Source organism: Sciurus carolinensis, chromosome 2 (genome assembly GCF_902686445.1).
Source record: "Sciurus carolinensis chromosome 2, mSciCar1.2, whole genome shotgun sequence".
Taxonomy (NCBI): Eukaryota; Metazoa; Chordata; class Mammalia; order Rodentia; family Sciuridae; genus Sciurus; species Sciurus carolinensis.
Window position 1 is genome coordinate 157,705,014 of NC_062214.1, and position 15,020 is coordinate 157,720,033.

The 15,020-nt window shown below is 39.1% G+C and overlaps 1 protein-coding gene and 1 pseudogene across 2 annotated transcripts in view; both read right to left on the reverse strand.

Annotated features, from left to right (window-relative positions):
- Slc35f4 (solute carrier family 35 member F4) overlaps positions 1 to 15,020 on the reverse strand; it is a 229,240-nt gene that overhangs the window by 110,578 nt on the left and 103,642 nt on the right. The window lies entirely within an intron of this gene.
- Positions 9,737 to 9,961, reverse strand: LOC124977419 (TP53-regulated inhibitor of apoptosis 1-like; annotated as a pseudogene).

The window sequence follows — 15,020 nt, forward strand, 5'->3', positions numbered from 1 at the left end:
CTGAGGACCTGATAGGGGACCCAACTTGCCAAGGTAGCCAAGGAAGTTTCTTTGAAGAAGCAAAGTTTAAACTGATCCCCAGAAGAATGGCATTGGCTGGATGAGTAGAGGGGGTGGAGTGGGCAAGAGAAAGACAGAACAGCATGTGCAAAGACCAGGAGATGGGAAAAGAGATCATATGTTCAAGGAGCTGAAGTAGACCAATATGACTATAGTAGAAAGAGAACAAGAGGAGGCTGGAGAAGTGAGCCAGATAATGTAGGAATTTTAACCAAGGTTAGAATGTGGGTTTTATTTCAAGGCCAACTGGAAGTTATTGGAAGCCTTTCAGAAAGGAAGTTATCACCAGATTTTGAGAAGCTCTCTCTGACTGCAGTGGAAAGGTTGGATCAATGAGGACAGATGTGGATGTGGGAGACTGGTTTGCAGTCAGCTGCATTTAGTCCATGCAAAAGATGATGTCATTTAAACCAAGAGAATATGACAATGGAGTGAGGTAGTTGGATTCAAAGGTATTGAGAAAAAGAATCCATAGGACTTGGAAATTGGGGGGATGTGGAAAATGAAGGAGAAGGTGAAATTTTGCCATCTCCTCATTACCTGGCTTGGGTAGCTGGACAGATGAGCATACTACTTCCTGAAAACAGGAACATGGAATAAAGACAGGGCTGGGGCATGGGAACACTTACCATTGGGTTAGATGACCAAAAAAAAAAAAAAAAAAATGGTTAAGAAGCACTGAGTTATGAAAATTGGTGCAACCACTATGAAAATCAGTATGGAGATTCTTCAGAAAATTTGGAATGGAACCACCTTGTGATCCAGCTATCCCACTTGTTTTATACTCAAAGACCTGAAAATCAGCATACTAGTGACAAAGCCACATCAATGTTTATAGCAGTTCAACTCACAATAGCTAAACTGTGGAACCAATCCTTCAATAGATGAATGGATAAAGAAAATGTCACACACATACACACACACACACACACACACAAGGAAATATTACTCAGCTTTAGAGAAGAATGAAATTATGGCATTTGCTGGTAAATGGATGGAGTTGGAGAATATCATGCTAAGTGAAATAAGCCAATCCCTAAAAACCAAAGGCCAAATGTTTTCTCTGACATGCAGATGCTAATTCACAATGGTGGAGGGAGGCGCTAGGGAAAAATAGAGTTATTTTAGATTAGGTAGAAGGGAGTGAAGGGAGGGGAAGAGGTACAGGGGTAGGAAAGTTTGTAGAGTGAAACAGATTATTACCTCATGTACATAAAAAACTGCATGACTGATGTGATCCTACAACACACACAATCAGAAAAATGAGAAATTATACTCCATTTATGTATGATTTATCAAAATGCATAAATGCATTCTACTGTCATGTACAACTAATTAGAACAAATTTTAAAAAATTTTAAAAGAAGCACTGAGTTAAATCATGAAATTGCCAATATTAGATTATTGATGTGTAATACTGATGTAAAATAATGGAAATTTAATTTGGTTCAACCTAATAGCAACAGTAATGCATCGAAGCCTCTTTTCTGGGTGGGATTAACATGTTTAAATAACCAGTGTTTTATTATGATGCCCCATGAGATTTTCCTGTAGTCACCATCAGCAGGAAACCACAGGAAGTATGTGCAGAGACACAGGCACCCATGTGCACGAGGAGGCTTAAATCGAGATATGGAAAGGCACAAACTCATCAAGCCCAAGTGAAGAAAATTTAGCTGTAAGCACTACTGCTCTAAAATCAAATAAATCCAATATACCCCAGAGTTATTTTAGGACTATTGGAAAACACTTATCTAATTAATTTACAGCCTGCAGTGAAGTTAGAGTTTAAAAACCGGTTCGCACTTATTTACCATAATACCAGGAAGAGCATGCAAGACACATACTGTGTTTGTTTCTAATTTTAAACAAGGAGGCAGGTTTCTCAGTCTGTAAATTACTTAGGGAAACAGGTACCCAGCACAACATAAGGAGGTGCCATCCTAGATCTGGGATTGCTGTCAGTTTTCTCTATTGCATGTTGAAAGGTTGCAGCTCTTCTTTTATAGATAGAGTGCAAAGAGCTCCCCAAAGGGCAATAAGGTCCCACCAAGACCTGGCATCCCTCACTGCACTTTCTAAGAGGAATATGCCACCTCGCCAGGCTGTGTCCTCTGCTATGAGTCCCAAGGTTCTGAGCCTATTTATCTTGAAGCTTAATCACAACTCTAACATGGGGTAGCACCAATTGCTTACAAAATGTGAGATTGTTTTCACTGCCCACAGTCTTTTCCTGAAGGTCACTTCAAATTAGGGATTCACTGCACTTTGCTTCTGTCTGGACTGAGTACATTACTCGTGATTAACATGGGCTGCTAGTGAAAGTTAAATTTACGTATTTACAAGATTCAATATGTTAGTCGCTAGCCCAATTAAATATTAACCTAGAGTTTTTCAAGGTATTAATATTAACAAGTTGATTTCTCACACACAGCATTTTCCATGTGAAGTCTCATTACCAGGTTTGGTTCAATGTGGTTATTTTCTTCACTCACTCCAATCCCAGGAGGAAATTTATACCCCATATTTAGTTACCTTCTGTTTATTTTTATTTCTTATCAGTTTTAACAGATATATTTTTTTAAGTAGAAAAAATTATTTTGAATTTACCTGACATTCATTTCTCTCAAGAAAACAATCCATATTTATAACCCTGAAATTGCCAGGGCTCCTGCTTTAAATTACTTCCCCCATTCCAACAATCCTACCCGGCACTGAGTCAGTGTGACCTTACCAAAACAGATCTGGTCACTTCCTGCCCCTTAAAACCCTGTGTGGCTCTTCCCTGCCCAAAGAATAAGTTCAATAGCCTGAGAAAGACCTTCCATCTCATAGCTTTTCCCTCTCCAGCCTTGTTCCTCATTCCCCATCCCAACACTTCTACCCCAACCGTAGCCAGTTACTTGCAGGTTCCCAAATGCCCACCACACTGGTTCACATCTTTTTTCCCTCTGCAGAGAAACTGCCTCTGCCAAGTCGATTTCCCCACCTTGTGCCAGGACCAAAGTGGGTCAAAATATCTATTTTTGCATTTATCACACTATACGATAGTTCTGCTTCAACAGCTGCCTTCCGTAGCACAACACAAAAAGAGCAGGGAGGTTTTCTTATTCATTTTACCTTTGCCAATGTCCAGCATTATGGTTTGGATATGAGGTGTCCTCTAAAAGCTCCTGTGTTCATTCAGGACTGTTCAGTGGCAAAATGATCGGATCACAAGAGCTATAACCTAATCAGTCCTTCCTACTTTGAAAGGACTAGTGGTAACTGGAAGCAAATGGGTCATAGCAGAAGGAGGTGAGTCACTGGAGGCATATCCTGGAAAGGTTCATCTTTCCTGTGACCTGTTTTCCCCTGCCCTCTCTCTGTTTCCTGGCTGCCATGTCCTGAGCAGCTTCCCTCTGCTATGCCCTTCCACCATGATGTTCTGCCTCATCTTGGGTCAGAGCAATGGTGGTGGCCAACCATGGACTAAACCTCTGAAATTGTGAGCCAAAGTAAACCTTCCTTTCTCTAAATTATTCTAGTCACATATTTTGGTCACAGTGACACAAAGCTGACTAACAAAACCTAGTATAATTTCTGACCTATGATATTTGCTCAATGAATAGATGCATGAGGGGTTAAATGGAATTTGCTGATCTTAAAAAAATTAAATTAATAAAAATTATTTTGTTGTGGAATATAAAAAATTTCTTCAGACACATAAAAAAAATTGTAAAATGTCACCCCATGTTGTTATCACGGCCCACGCAACCCCTATCTTTGGTTCTGTACTCAAAAGCCACACATATTAATCTACACATATTTCCTAATCTACACATATTTCTACAAATGATAGACAGGCACAAATGTATCATCTAGAGATAAATTTTTTTTTCACATAATAAACCCAACAGAGGGATAGTAACAGCTTCTTTATTTATAAGATCTGACATTCGTAGATATCAACACTGGAAAGAAGAAATTCCTGCTTTGAATCAAGAGGTAACTGGCCTCCTTTATTTGTACTAAAACTAGATTATTTTGTAAAAATATATCACTATTTTTCATCTACTTCAAAAGAAGGGGGGTTCCTCCAAAATTGTCAGGTCATAGACCTGACGAGAATGCATCCACCTGTTAAGCTAGAAATTGAAGTACATCAAAACATGATAAAAACTCAAGGCCTGAGCAAGGTTTTAATTTATTATTTACTCTTTTAGATGTTCATGAAGGTCAGCTAAAATGTATTTCTCCATTGAGAGTCTTAAAAATAAATTTCAAACTTAGGAAGTCTGCAAATTCAGCCTCCTTTAAAAACAAAAGCATTTCATTTGTTGACTTTGCCTACAAGTGAAACCATACAGCCTTTGTTTTGTTTAATTAACCAAGAATATAAATTGCCCTGAAATATTTGTTTTTCTTACTCTTTATAAACCAGACCACCAAAAGAGAGAATACAAAGGATGTTGCCTGCCTGCCAGCATGTACCCATTCAGCGACACCTAGTGAAAGCCCTGGGTAGACCCTACACTACTGAGATGAATAATTCATAGTCCTTCAAGAGGTTCCCAGCTCAGGGGGGCGTTGACACCTAATCAGGTCATTGTAGGACCATCACAGGGTTTGGTGTGAGCAAAGAAGAGGAATATCTAAACCACAGGGGACTGAGCAAAAGGACAAGCACCCATTTTTAAGATTTAAGGGACCAAGGGTAGGTATGTTAGAAATAACTTTGTAGCAAAAGATGAAGAATGGGAAAATGAAGGAGTTTCAGTTCTCTGGATGGAAGAGGTTCCTGTCTCTTCTGCTGGGAGAGAAATGTGTCAAGAATTGAGTAGATGGATTTTTTTTTTTTTTCTAGGAGTAGTAACTATTTTGGGGGGGATAGGAAAAGGAGGTGATTAAAGATAAGGAAGACATTGAGGGATGTTCCTGTTTGAAAGGACTGTAAATAAGCCCCGATGCAGGGTTCCAGGGGAGGAAAAGGCAAATGGCAGCCCAGTTTTCCAGGCCAGGGCTTTGTAGACCCACACTGTAGAAGAGTGCACACAAATCAAGGATGCTGGGAAGAAACTGGCTCAGATAGCCAACCAGAGGTTGGACAGGAAAGAAAGATTACTCAGTGGCATTTGACAGCTAGTATGACCATTGATCCTGGTTTTCCTAGAGCATCCTGGTGCAATTGTTAAAGCCTCCCCTTTGATTTGCAAAGGAATAGCCTATTGGACAATAAATTATAAGGGCCCCCTGATGATGGTCTTGGAAAAATAATAAAGAATGGGTCTCTATGAGATCTGAGTGATAAGGTGCTGTGGTCAGGGTGTAATATAGGAGGTAAAAATGGAGGGGTTCCTGAAAATGACAAGATAGATAGTGTGGTCCCAGGAGTAAGTGGCTGAGATGGCATGAAGATGAAGTCCTGAAGTTAAGGTAGCCCAGGAAATAAGGAGCTCAATGGTCAGACGAGTCATTCACATGACCATTGACATAAGAATCTGGCACTTAGATGGTCAGTAGATGCTTAACAATCTGTCAGGAGCCTGAGTAGGAAGTGATCATATGAATCAGGTCCCCATGTTACAGACAACCTGGGGGTTGGCCAGGAGAAGCAGAAGTGAGTAGGGGTTCAAGAAGGTATAGATGTGTGTCTGAGATGCAATGTAAAGCCATGCTTTTAAAAGAAGAGCAATGATCAGGCATGGGAAGTATTTTGGGGGATATGGGAGAAGGAGAGGATTCTACAGTGAGAACTGAAGAAGAATTGTCCCCAGCAGAGAAGAACAATGAGACCACCATGTAAGGGCTCCCACACCATCTCCTGAAGGCACCAAAGCTTCCATGAGGGAAGAGGCTGTGGGCCCAGTCTCCATGCAAGTACCTCTTACTATGGGCAAAAAGGATCCAGAAACCGAAGTCCAATCCTGTCAGCAAGTTTAAGGGAACCAGGTAATATGTCTTGTATCATTTTCATTTTCTTGTACAATCCTAACCTGTCCCTTGAAGGGATGGTATAATGAAACAAAAACTTCATTGCTTTAATTTTCCTGGTCAAAACCATTAATTATGTTACTTTATGTTATTATTAACAACTTCTAGAAAAAAATGACTGATGATTATAAATAAATCATTTCCACTTCATACATAGGTATCCTGAACAGCAATTGTTTCAGTCTTCTGGGGAGAAAGTCACAGCTTGTTCTAACACGTCTCTTCCCTCCTATGGGGAACATAGAGACTGAACTCAATAAATAACCACCCATAATTGTTCTGGACTCCCTGAAAATATACAATATACTCAATAGTCTCAAAATGTTTATCCTTTAAAATTGAAAATTAAGTTATTATGACCAAATACAAGGAAGGTGAGGTTCAAAATGTTTCAACTCAAGTAGAATAATCTGAACAAATTCAATATTTTTGGGATAATGTGAAAATGCCTGAGCTCTTTTGCCTTTAATCATAGCATAGGGTGGGGTGGAGGCTGAACAATAAAAGACTTCTGGAGCCTGTGGACTTAGGAGGAAAAGGGAGAGACTGTAAAAATCCCTAGAGCTACCAGGAAAAGGGTTGGAGAAAATCCACCTTTGATCCCATTTCCTTGAAAGAGGACATGTCACCCCTGTCCTAGTTACTGGGAGGTCTGGGACACATGTAAAAATCTCACCTTAAGATGCCTTGTCCATCCTCTACTGCCTCAGACATTTGCATCTTCGAGGGCTGAATCAGGTGGTGGCGCTCAGGCCAAGGATTCCAAATGCTCATCCCATTAGCTCTCTGCTGTAGTGTTAAGATTTTTCTTTGGGTCAACCCAGTCTAAATATCAAACAAGATATTGGAAACATTGCAACCCAGCTCACCCATTAGGTAGAAATAAAAGAGGTGACTTTTATTTTGGTTTGTTCCTGTGAGGAATTCCTCTATGTGAACATCCTAAACTTAATAAAAAATATCACTGCTTGATCTAGGAGAGTTTCTGAAAAATGGTAGCAATACAGTGCACATTATTTTATTTCTCCCTGTTTCATTATTTAGATTCACATGCTTCTGTGGCGACAGGTACCTATATTTATCTCATAAGTCTGTCAAAAACCACTGCAGGTGCAGTGTGGGCTTAGTCAACAGATACAAAGAGACCAGTGCACTTTTAAAAGGATTTTAAGTTTCAGATCACAATGTCATGTTGCATGGTGAAAGACACAAAGCTTTTCAGAACACAGCTTGTTAGGGGCAGTGGTGACAGTTGCCAGGGGGGTGTTGCTAAGGGAAAGCATTATTTTGAACTAAAGTATTAGTGGGAAATACCCCTTGGGAAGGGTACATTTTCTCACTTAGATCCACAGAGAGGAGACCTTGACAAGACAAAAAGGATCATGTAAGACAAACTCTTCATTTTCTTTGAAGAATGGAAAACAATCCAGAATTCTTGGTTTATTCCAAGGCCCACCGCAGAGCCCAGGTGAGACCCTGGAACCCAGACACCCAGAGGAGGGGTTGCTGCTCTGCTTTACCCAGTCTCCTCTTTAATCAGTGGGTACAGAGTCACCTTCACATTAAAGATAACATGGAGAGGGAGTTTCCACCAAACACAGCACGAACTATCATTGCCATTTTGTGACCACCAAGCATTATTTATTTCCTAACGTACTCTGATTCATTTTATGGAGTCAGCTCTCCCTTGCTGGGAGAGGTCTTAGTTGGAGGGTCAATCCAGACACCTGCCCTTATGCTGGGGAAGCTAAAGCGTACTGAAGTTTCTTGTGCCAGAGCCTTTTCCTCCACTCCACAGTGACCCGAGGTGGACGCATCACTGTGATCATCAGCTCCAGCAGCAGACCCCAGCCACACTGCTAAGGGTCGGTTCCTGCTCTTGAGACTTGGTACCTGTGTTTTACTGCTTTCAATTCAAGCATTTGAATTGAACTACATAGTTGCAAGCAATCTCATTTATTTTAAGTGAGAGTTGGAGCTCATTTTTGTTACTTACAACCCGAAAATTCATAGAGGAAAAGAATGCAGAAATCAATAGAACAGTGATATTCTAATAACTGGGAAAGCAGATACCTTGAAGGCAGCCCTTCAATTAAACATTCCTACTTGGTGACAATGGGACAGAAAAATGACAGGTTGACTGAGATTTGGGCATAAGCAGCGGATGATGTTTTGATGTCATGCTAGTCCTTGAGGTTAAAAAAATCACTGAACCTAGGGTTTTTTTAGAAGAATAAAATTTCAATTCCAAGATAAAATTTAAGATGAGTTAAAAAGAAGCAATGCACACAGTCTAGCTAGGACCAGATTAAAGTTTAAGAGATAACAAGTAAGATCAATGTGACGGGCATTATCTATGGCTATACATTATTATTAAAGTTTTCTCTGCATTTATTTAAATTCAGGGTTTGCTTCATACAATTGCATTTTCTGTCTTGAGTTTTATCTGTTGAAAAATAACAGAGAATGAAAAACCAAATGGTAAAATGGGTAAGAAAAGTCTACCTCAGGTAAAATGTCACCTATATGGCTTAGTCCTTATTATGTTTATGACTGAGGCATGATCACCTCCCTGTGGTGACATACTCTAAATATGGGTTTCATTTCTTCGACAAACGTTTTGAAAAACTGAACTTACAACTGAAGTAAAAAAAAAAAAAAGAAAAATAGGACAGTAAAGTCATGATTTGTATGTAATTAGGAAAATGTTTTTCATATTATAAGACAAGCTTTTTAGTTCCAAAATGCTGTGGGGCAAAAGTTCTGGAAGGTGGTAATTAAGACAAGCTAAATGTTTAATCATATTGCTCTATGTATCAATTCTTTTTTTTTTTTATAAAAATTAAATGTTAAAATTTATTCCATCATGATTATAGGCATTATAGGGCAGGGTGGGCAAAGAAGGCAAATGAAGCCAGCACCTTTCCCCTCCATTTAACCAGATGCAGCATTTTGACTTTTTTATTATATGCAGGTTGACTTAATTTATTAACTTGAGATGACAATTGGCAATAGCAAACTTTTGTGGTTTGGGATCTTTTGCCACAGCAACTCCAAGTAACGTAATTCCAGAACTATGCTGTGAGTTCTGAAATGGTGTTCATTTTAACATTCTTGAAGCTTCATGTCTTAATTGGACAAGAAGGCAGGAAATTGTCTGTTAAAAAATGTCTTCCTCTTTGCTAACCCAGGCCACCAACAATCTTTGTGAGTTACTATATAAAAATAAATTAGATGAGACTGTTGTGCCTGGATCCCCCTTTAAAGCATTAGCTACCTGAGAGAAAAAAGAGGTCCTAACTGATTGATCAATGACCCCAGTACAATGTACCTAATATCTTTTGCAGTGAAAACCAAGAAGTCAGGCAACCCTGATCATCTTGACTAGTTCATCAATAATTTATATACAAGGTATATTTAAAGCTGATTCTAGATCATGTATTGCAACCATAATCCCGAGAAACTGTTCAGTTTTAGCCCACTGAGGTTCTGGAAGATGCCAGATCAAGTGAGAAATCATCTCAAAGCAGAGCAGTGGTTCATCATCTTTTACAAGTGAGAGGAAAACATCAATAGAGAAGAAATAAAAGAACTCCCTCCTAAATTCATTGAATCCCACAGCTATCTTCACAGCTTTGGTTGAAAAAATCCAGAGTCCTCAATTTCCTGATACAGGAATCCATTTTCATGGTGACAGGCAATATCAAGAAGAGTTTTCAGGCTTCTTTGCCATGACCCATGAACTCCAGTCCTTCAATAGGAATCTTTTCTCTTTACTGCTTTCTGAAAGCACTGCTAGTAGTGCTTGAAGAGATCGTTGCACGGGTCCCGGAGCTGTCTCTTTGAGGAACTTCTCGGCAAACCAGCGATTGAAGCACTGGTGGTACTCGCGCTTCATGTCGGTGCATGCCTCCCTGACGCTGTTCATGGCTACTGCGGAGGCGACAGAGGCGCACTCTCTATGTATCAATTCTTCAACTGAAGATTTATAAATCAACATGTTGAGTCAATGACTTTTTGGAAACCAGAAGTCAAGCCCTTATTTGTAGGCAGACTGCACTACAAATAAAGAGTCCCGTTGAAAAAGCAGGTGGAACCCATCGTGAAGGACTTACAAGACAGGATGAGAAAAACTCAGATCAAATGAAATTGGGTTATGAGATACAATAAGGAATCCTCTTATCTCAGTTGGAAGGGTAGCCTATCTGCAAAATAATTCAGAATATCATACATCAAACCATTCACCATTCATATAAGCAGATAGAAGTCAACATGAATTTTTAAACTTTAAAACATTTCAAAGACTGTATGGAAAATAAATTTTTTTACTTCAAAATCTACATTGCCTTTTAAAAAAAACCATCTGTTGTTTATATGAAAGGTGCTAAAGTTTTAAGAAGAGGATATGAATGGAGCTTCTGAACCAAAGTGACGGAAGGTCAGTGATTGGTGTATAAATATGTAAATATGAAATAAAAAACATCCCCCAGATTCCTAGAACATAGAGAATTTATCATCAGAGATTGCTGACATCAGGTGCTGTGCTGCTTTGGCTTTGCTGCTGTGTAGCCTGGGCCTTGGTCCAACGGCCATATCACACGGTAGGTTTGTGTAGGCAATGTCAGAAACAGTAGCTCTTCAGCCTACTCATTTGGAAAGTGTGTACTTTAAAAATAAAGTTTTATATTCTGAAATCAAGACAGAAATTTGAGTATGGATTTTAAAACATATTTCTGCTATAAAGAATATCCATTTTCTTTAAGGAAAAAAAAAACTAGCCATGATTTCTAGAAAACAGTTAATACAAAGTTAAGTACAAATGTTCAATCCAAAAGTTTGGATATATCCAGCTAAACTTTTCTCATCCCTGAAAATACAAAGGAAACAAGATTGATGCAAAGGAAAAGGCACATGTTGATTGAAAAAAACAAAAAAACAAAAAACAAAAACAGGCATTTTACATTTTGAAGATTGGCATGTTTTGAAAAATATGATATACTTTTTTTCATTGACATATGGATAACATCAAGGAGAAATTTTTTTCTTATTATAATAAAGCAAATGCTGAATTTATAATATTTTTGACATTTTAATTATGGAAAATTTCAAACATATAGAGGATAGTATAATGCACCACCACGTACTTTATAACTAGCTTTAGTGATTCTCCATTTGTGACTTAAGCATGATAGAATAATGTGGTCAGCAAGCTCAACATCTTATAAAGGACGGTACTTAGTTTCCAAGAGAATGGTCTAGCTCTATTCTATTTCATGGCTACCACTTAAATTTTAAAACATAGCTACTATTTTTAAAATATGAATATAGTGTTGCTATTTTAAGAATAAAAAAAGCAGGTTGGAGGGACCTCAGGAATTATCAGCTAATCAACCACATCCCACTCAGCGCAACTCCCCTGCACAAGCTCTCCAGATAGTGTAAGAAAAAGCTTTTTAGAAATAAGAAGAATCATTAAAGATGGGGGACAGGTGCCCCTGAAAACATTGAGATAAAGGCTTGGATTCAGTGAACATTTAATATCATCTGAAGAATGTGTGCTGGGAAGACATATAGGGGAGAGCTTGAGTCCCAGCTTTTCCACTTGGTAGTTGTGTCTCCTTTCTGAGTCTCAGCTCTTCCATCACAGAGTTACAATTAGGATCCAATTAAATAACATAAATAAAATGTCTAACAAATAAGAGATGCTTAGTAGACACGGCTTTCTTTCATGTTCCTTCCCCACAAAATAAATTTCCCATAGTGATTGAGAAAGCACATACAGAAATATATAAAAATATTTTATGAAATGAAGTCACATACATGTATAATTTTTCAGTTACTGTCTTATGGGAAGGCATCCAATGAAATATTAAATTGTAGAGTTTTTCCTATGGCTGACTTTTCCATATACAATTCACATGTAAAAAGAATCAGAGAATATAGTGTATTCATATCTGCGTACTAAGCTGAGATAACACTGGGAAAATCACTCCAGAGATTTATAGCAATAAATACAAAGTCATTTTTTCTTTCAGTTACTTTCTCACGAAGAAAATAACAGATTTAGAAAAAGAAAATGCTTTTGATGAAAGGAAGAGAATTCCATGAAAATAAAATGGAAAAATTTCTTAAGTAGCTAAAACTCATAACCAACCTTTTTCCTCACTAGCTTAGTACCCAGGCACAGTGGTTCAAGGTTTCAAATTAGTAACTTCTGTGAATATACAGTGTATAGTAAATCCCCAAGCAGCTTTGTGCCTGTGATCAGCATGTCTCTGAGGAATGGCTAGCTCTCTCTGATTTCAGTGGTCACTCTCAAAGTGGGAAATTTCTAGCAGCTACATGAAGCTTCCTTATTATTCTATATGGACCCAACAGTTTGAAAAACAAACTCCTCCTAGAAATACCTGCCACATGACAAATATTGACATCTGTGGCATATGCAATACAAAATACTGAGGCATTTAAGAATCTCCCTGGATTTTATTTCTCATGTACAATGCACAATACTTTGGTGACTTTGTTGCATATTTTTAACATTGTGCTCTGCTTTCCTTCTTTATATAGATGTCCTACACACATCAGAGAGATGGTTCTATTTTTAAAGCTAAAATATTAAAGTTATTTAATATCCCCCCCAAAGTTCCCATGTTAATGCAGAAATGTTTGGAGGTGAAATTATTGGATTGTGAGAGCTATAACTGACTCAGTCTACCCCAGTTTGAATGAACTGGGTGATTAGGTAGATAGCGCAAGACTGGAAGAGGTGGGTCACTGGGGGTATGTCCTGAAAGGTTTCATCTTCTCTACAGCCCACCTTTCCCTTTCTCTGTTTCTGTTTCCCTTTCTCTGTTTCCAGGCTGCAATGAATGAAACAACACTTTCCCATCGTGCCTTCTGCCATGATGTTCTTCCTCACCTTGAGCCCAGAGTGATGGACTTAGCCAGTCAAGGACTAAGCTTCTGAAACCATGAGCCAAAATAGATCTTTCCTTCTCTAAATTGTTGGATATTTTTGTCAGAGCAATAGGAAAAACTGACCAACACAGAAATTGGTACCAAAAAGTGGGGTCATTGCTATGACTAACCTGACCATGGAACTCAGATGCCTTTTGAACTGGTTCGCAGGAAGAGTTTGAAAAAGTTTGGAAATGGAGCCAAAGAAGTCTTGGAATGTTGTAAGTAGAGTTTAATGGATAATTCAGATGGGAGCCCAGAAGATCAGAATACTGATAAGCAGATAGTGCTTCTGAGCCTTCAAAGGGAAATGAGAACTGTATTGGGAAATGGACTAGAGGACACTCATGATATATTCTAGAAAAGAACTTGACTACATTTTGCCCATGTTCTGAGAATTTGTGTGGGACTGAATTTAAAGGTGATGGACTAATTAATCAAGCAGAGGAAATTTCAAAGCAACACAGCATTCAGGAAGTAGCATGGATATCACTATCAGCTTTCAGTCAAGTGTATTATGAAAACTGGGAGCAGAAATCAGAGTTGAAGGGTTTTGAAAACTTTCAGTTTGACCAGAAAAGTACATGTAAAACTGGGACCAAGAAAGGCATAGTTGCTGAAGAGATCACAGCCCCTATAGAAATGCTAAGTATAGTGCACAGAGAAACCAGGAAAAGATGGTTTCAGGGCATTTCAGAAATTTGCAAACCACACCCATTGCAGGCTCCAGGTTATAGACAGGAAAAATCTTTTGAGAGGAGCTCATGGGGACACCCTGCTTTCACAGGGAGTACTAGAAAATTGTTTCATTGTGCTAAACCACCCAAACACTAAGATGTTGCTGCAACTATGATTTCAGGGGACTCAGTTACTGCTCTAGCTTATGGCATTCCTTAGTATCATCCACATGGTACTGATTCTGCAGAAACATAGGATGCTAGAGTTAAGAGGTCATGGAGGCTTCCACTGAGATTTCAAAGGAAGAACTGGGATACTAGACAAGGGTAGCAGGGTCAGAATTCCTGCAGTCTTCCCCTGCATGGGATGTATGAAGATGTGAAGGGGAAGTGAAGCTGGAAAGGAGACCCAAGGAATTAAGAGATCCTAGTAACATGGGCTGTATACTGAGGAAAGCTGCTTGTGGTTTGGTGAGAAAAGCAGTTGACTGTGAAGAGACCCAAGCTGAAGGACAGCCCATGTGCACTTCAACTGGAAAGAATAAGTAGGCGGAGCTGCCCAAGCCCTTTAGAAGTAGTACCTCACCATATTGGTATTTGGGATGGATGTCCCACTGAGAGTGAGGATGGTGATGTCTCCCAATAAACACAGACATCAGAGACCAGGCTCAGAAGGCACAGATCTAATTTTACCTGTGATTGTATAAGACATATATAGGCACATTTTCCAATCAGGTTAAGACACTTGTTAAAACATAACAGAACCAACCTATAGGTAAGGTATACGTCATACTAATGTAAACAAACCAAGTATCCCTACGTGATTCTGTCCAGCAACAAGCTGAGACAAAGGACTAGGGGAAGGGCAAGCTCCAGCACACAGCATGAGGCGAGGCAGCACGGGTGAACTCACACCACAGCTTGCTGTGATGCCTGTTGAGCGAGGCTTTCCCTCAGCTGGTAGCTCAGCCTCAGTAACTGCAAAGGCCTACAATCCATGGCGAGTCTTTACCATTTCCTCAGTTTCTCCACCCAGACTTTTGGGTTTATTTAAACCATGGTGTCAGCAACTGCTGTCAAATAAGCTTGAGGAATGTTCCCTACACACCACCATGTTCTAGGTGCTATAGAAGGACTTTCAGGAAGAGTTACAAAACCAGTTTGCATGGTGGGCTTCAGTCTTGCTTTGACCCCATTTCTACTCTTCTTTCTACATCCTTATTACTCCCTTTTGGAATAGGAATGTTTACTCCATGCCACTGTATATTGAATATATGTAACTTGTTTTGATCTTTACAGGGGCTCATAGCCAAGTGTTTGTCTTGAGTCTCAGGTGAGACTTTGGACTTGAAC